Source organism: Pristiophorus japonicus, chromosome 11 (assembly GCF_044704955.1).
Source record: "Pristiophorus japonicus isolate sPriJap1 chromosome 11, sPriJap1.hap1, whole genome shotgun sequence".
NCBI lineage: Eukaryota > Metazoa > Chordata > Chondrichthyes > Pristiophoridae > Pristiophorus > Pristiophorus japonicus.
The window spans coordinates 82,547,558-82,553,557 of NC_091987.1; positions in this window are offsets into that span (position 1 = coordinate 82,547,558).

Here is a 6,000-nt window from a genome sequence, read left to right on the forward strand (position 1 = left end):
AGGGCAGAGAAACCCAAGGCAAAGAACAAAAAGGGCCACTGTACAACAAAATTCTAAAAGGACAAAGGGTGTTACAAAAACAAGCCTGAAGGCTTTGTGTCTTAATGCAAGGAGTATCCGTAATAAGGTGGATGAATTAACTGTGCAAATAGATGTTAACAAATATGATGTGATTGGGATTACAGAGACGTGGCTCCAGGATGATCAGGACTGGGAACTCAACATCCAGGGGTATTCAACATTCAGGAAGGATAGAATAAAAGGAAAAGGAGGTGGGGTAGCATTGCTGGTTAAGGAGGAGATTAATGCAATAGTTAGGAAGGACATTAGCTTGGATGATGTGGAATCTATATGGGTAGAGCTGCTGAACACCAAAGGGCAAAAAACATTAGTGGGAGTTGTGTACAGACCTCCAAACAGTAGTAGTGATGTTGGGGAGGGCATCAAACAGGAAATTAGGGGTGCATGCAATAAAGGTGCAGCAGTTATAATGGGTGACTTTAATATGCACATAGATTGGGCTAACCAAACTGGAAGCAATACGGTGGAGGAGGATTTCCTGGAGTGCATAAGGGATGGTTTTCTAGACCAATATGTCGAGGAACCAACTAGGGGGGAGGCCATCTTAGACTGAGTGTTGTGTAATGAGAGAGGATTAATTAGCAATCTCGTTGTGCGAGGCCCCTTGGGGAAGAGTGATCATAATATGGTGGAATTCTGCATTAGGATGGAGAATGAAACAGTTAATTCAGAGACCATGGTCCAGAACTTAAAGAAGGCTAACTTTGAAGGTATGAGGCGTGAATTGGCTAGGATAGATTGGCGAATGATACTTAAGGGGTGGACTGTGGATGGGCAATGGCAGACATTTAGAGACCGCATGGATGAACTACAACAATTGTACATTCCTGTCTGGCGTAAAAATAAAAAAGGGAAGGTGGCTCAACCGTGGCTATCAAGGGAAATCAGGGATAGTATTAAAGCCAAGGAAGTGGCATACAAATTGGCCAGAAATAGCAGCGAACCCGGGGACTGGGAGAAATTTAGAACTCAGCAGAGGAGGACAAAGAGTTTGATTAGGGCAGGGAAAATGGAGTACGAGAAGAAGCTTGCAGGGAACATTAAGACGGATTGTAAAAAGTTTCTATAGATATGTAAAGAGAAAAAGGTTAGTAAAGACAAACGTAGGTCCCCTGGAGTCAGAATCAGGGGAAGTCATAACGGGGAACAAAGAAATGGCGGACCAATTGGACAAGTACTTTGGTTCGGTATTCACTAAGGAGGACACAAACAACCTTCCGGATATAAAAGGGGTCAGAGGGTCTAGTAAGGAGGAGGAACTGAGGGAAATCCTTATTAGTCGGGAAATTGTGTTGGGGAAATTGATGGGATTGAAGGCCGATAAATCCCCAGGGCCTGATGGACTGCATCCCAGAGTACTTAAGGAGGTGGCCATGGAAATAGCAGATGCATTGACAGTCATTTTCCAACATTCCATTGACTCTGGATCAGTTCCTATCGAGTGGAGGGTAGCCAATGTAACCCCACTTTTAAAAAAAGGAGGGAGAGAGAAAACAGGGAATTATAGACTGGTCAGCCTGACATCGGTAGTGGGTAAAATGATGGAATCAATTATTAAGGATGTCATAGCAGCGCATTTGGAAAGAGGTGACATGATAGGTTCAAGTCAGCATAGATTTGTGTAAGGGAAATCATGCTTGACAAATCTTCTGGAATTTTTTGAGGATGTTTCCAGTAGAGTGGACAAGGGAGAACCAGTTGATGTGGTATATTTGGACTCTCAGAAGGCTTTCGACAAGGTCCCACACAAGAGATTAATGTGCAAAGTTAAAGCACATGGGATTGGGGGTAGTGTGCTGACATGGATTGAGAACTGGTTGTCAGACAGGAAGCAAAGAGTAGGAGTAAATGGGTACTTTTCAGAATGGCAGGCAGTGACTAGTGGGGTACCGCAAGGTTCTGTGCTGGGGCCCCAGCTGTTTACACTGTACATTAATGATTTAGACGAGGGGATTAAATGTAGAATCTCCAAATTTGCGGATGACACTAAGTTGGGTGGCAGTGTGAGCTGCGAGGAGGATGCTATGAGGCTGCAGAGCGACTTGGATAGGTTAGGTGAGTGGGAAAATGCATGACAGATGAAGTATAATGTGGATAAATGTGAGGTTATCCACTTTGGGGGTAAAAACAGAAAGACAGACTATTATCTGAATGGTGACAGATTAGGAAAAGGGGAGGTGCAACGAGACCTGGGTGTCATGGTACATCAGTCATTGAAGGTTGGCATGCAGGTACAGCAGGCGGTTAAGAAAGCAAATGGCATGTTGGCCTTCATAGCGAGGTGATTTGAGTACAGGGGCAGGGAGGTGTTGCTACAGTTGTACAGGGCCTTGGTGAGGCCACACCTGGAGTATTGTGTACAGTTTTGGTCTCCTAACCTGAGGAAGGACATTCTTGCTGTTGAGGGAGTGCAGCGAAGGTTCACCAGACTGATTCCCGGGATGGCGGGACTGACCTATCAAGAAAGACTGGATCAACTGGGCTTGTATTCACTGGAGTTCAGAAGAATGAGAGGGGACCTCATAGAAACGTTTAAAATTCTGATGGGTTTAGACAGGTTAGATGCAGGAAAAATGTTCCCAATGTTGGGGAAGTCCAGAACCAGGGGTCACAGTCTAGGGATAAGGGGTAAGCCATTTAGGACCGAGATGAGGAGAAACTTCTTCACCCAGAGAGTGGTGAACCTGTGGAATTCTCTACCACAGAAAGTTGTTGAGGCCAATTCACTAAATATATTCAAAAAGGAGTTAAATGAAGTCCTTACTACTAGGAGGATCAAGGGGTATGGCGAGAAAGCAGGAATGGGGTACTGAAGTTGCATGTTCAGCCATGAACTCATTGAATGACGGTGCAGGCTAGAAGGGCCAAATGGCCTACTCCTGCACCTATTTTCAATGTTTCTATGACATGTCAATCGGTAAGCAAGCAACCACCACCTGTACCATTACACCCATGGAAATGGCCTCCCAGGGCATTGCAAAGGCTACATATTGATTTTGCTGAGTTCGAAGGACAACAATTGTTCATTGTGATTGATAGCCATTCGAAGTGGGTTGAGGTGTTTCCAATGTGGAAAATAACAACAAGTAAAACATTGGACATTTTACGAAAATTATTTTCTGCATTTAGCCTCCCTGAAAAAATTGTTTTGGATAATGGACCACAATTTCGTTCAGAAGAATTTGCACAATTCATGAGCAAAAATGGTGTGAAACATACCAAGATTCCACCGTACCATCCAGCTTCGAATGGTGCAGCAGAGCGCACTGTACAAATTGTAAAACGTGCCCTCATAAAACACATTCTAATCCAAGGAAACGACAGTTGTCATTGGATCACAAATTGGCAAATTTTTTGATTACATATCGAAATACTCCTCATACAACTACTGGTAGAAGACCAGCAGAGTTGTTTCTCAAACGACAGCCACGAACCAGGTTCTCGTTGTTAAAGCCAAATTTGGCACAGTCTGTAGAAGAGACACAATTAAGACAGAAAGAGGATCATGAAAAAGGTAGAGTAAAAGAGAGAAGTGTGAAATTAAACCAGAAGGTGAGAGTGAAGAATCATCACCATAAATGGTTAAAGTGGTTACCAGGAAGAGTGGTGAAGATATGTGGTCCTCGCACATATTTGGTAAAGATGTTTGATAATGGACAGGTTAGGTTTGTTCATATTGATCATATTTTACCTGCAGACATGGAAGGAGTTGAAGATGGGAATGATTCAATTATTTCTGACTCATCAGATAGTTTTGATACACCAGTAGCTAATCCTAAATCCAATGCACTGGAAACAAATCCAGCAGAGAATGGGCGACTGTAATGTCTGTAAGCTTGTAATGTTTGTAGCTCCACACTGGGGATGTGGACGTATTGTGTACTGCAAGTGCAGGGTTAATAATAAACAGAACTAGGCAGATTTCCGGAGACTTCCGAGAGAGCTGCCTGCCATGTTAGGAAGCTGTGTGTGCTGTGCTCTGTGAATATATCACAGCGACGTCTTTGTAATAGGCATAAACCACGAGGTGATCTTGCAGAAGCTGTTGGCTGTGGAGATGCTGGATCTGAGCAGGGCCATCACGATCGCCCAGGCTTGCCTGACCACGATCGATAGTACAAAGCAGATGTCCTCGCAGAGTCGGAACTCCACAGCAAGTACTGTGCACCAGATTGTGTCATCGGTTGGCAGAGCTTCACCTGGCAGGGCCTACCCGAATGTGTTTGTGAAACCTGTAGCTGCTCGAAGTCCGCCATTGGGCATGAATCCGATTTCACCCTGTTGACATTGTGGTGGCAATCATCGGCCTCACCAGTGCCGTTTCTGACAGTATATTTGTAGAGACTGTGCGAAAATGGGGCACCTTCAGCGGATGTATCCGCAGCTCAGCAAGCCTGCTGCGACACACCACGTGGATGATGATGACCGATCCGGAGCAGATCCGGCAATGCAACCCGAGATAACCGAGGAGGAAGTGTATAGTGTACATTCGTTCCTGACAAAGAGCCAACCGATAATGATTGAAGTAAAATTGAACGGCGTGCCTTTATCTATGGAAATAGACACGGGTGCGAGTCAGTCAATTATGAGCCAGAGGACTCTCGAAAAGCTGTGGGACACCAAGGCCGTGAAACCCAAGCTGTGTCCAATAAATGCAAAATTGCGTACCTACATCAAAGAACTCATACCAGTGATTGACAGTGCAACAGTCAATGTATCGCTGTGGATCGTTCCAGGCAATGGTCCAACACTGTTCGGCAGGAGTTGGCTCAAAAAAATAAAGTGGAACTGGAACGATATTCAAGCTTTGTCATCGGTGAATGACGCTTTGTGCGCTCAAGTGCTGAGCAAATTCCCCTCGTTGTTTGAACCCGGCATCGGCAACTTCACGGGAGCCAAGTTGCAGATCCATCTGGACTCGGATGCAAGACCCATCCATCACAAAGCTTGGGCGATCCTGTACATGATGAGGGACAAGGTCGAAATCGAGCTGGACAGACTCCAACGTGAAGGGGCCATTTCACCGGTCGAATTTAACGAATGGGCTAGTCCCATTGTTCCTGTGCTGAAGAGTGATGGCACTGTCAGGATTTGTGGAGACTACAAGGTTACTGTTATGTATGTAAACCTGTAAATACCATGTCTAACCACCAGAGGGCGTATCCCCTGGAGTCCCAAGGGATCCCACAATCCCTTGGGAGCACCTGTATATAAGGAGGCCTCACAGGCGGGAGAGGCACTCTGAGATCTGTAATAAAGGATTACGGTCACACTTACTTTGAGCTTGCAGTATCTAGTCTGACTTCTCATCCAAGACTTAACAACTGGCGATGGGATACAGATGACGAACCCCAACGCAACAACACAGAGAACTGTGGGCATCCTGGAGAAATTTTCGGAGGGAGATAATTGGGAAACCTTTGTGGAGCGACTTGACCAATACTTCATGGCCAACGAGCTGGAAGGAGAAGCGAACGCTGCCAAACGAAGGGCGATCGTTCTCACCGTTTGCGGGGCACCAACGTATGGCCTCATGAAAAACCTGCTCGCTCCAGCAAAACCCAGAGACAAGTCATACGATGAGTTGTGCGCACTGGTCCAGGAGCAACTAAACCAGAAAGAAAGCGTTCTGATGGCGAGGTATCGGTTCTACATGTACAAGAGGTCTGAAGGCCAGGAAGTGGCGAGCTACGTCACCGAGCTAAGGCTTCTTGCAGGGCATTGCGAATTTGAAGGACACTTGGAGCATATGCCCAGGGACTTCTTTGTACTTGGCATTGGCCATGAAGTAATACTTTGCAATCTTTTGACTGCAGAGACCCCAACCTTGAGTAAAGCCATAGCCATAGCCCAGGCGTTTAGCTCCACCAGTGACAATACCAAGCAAATTTCCCAGCACACTAGTGCTGCTGCAAGTAC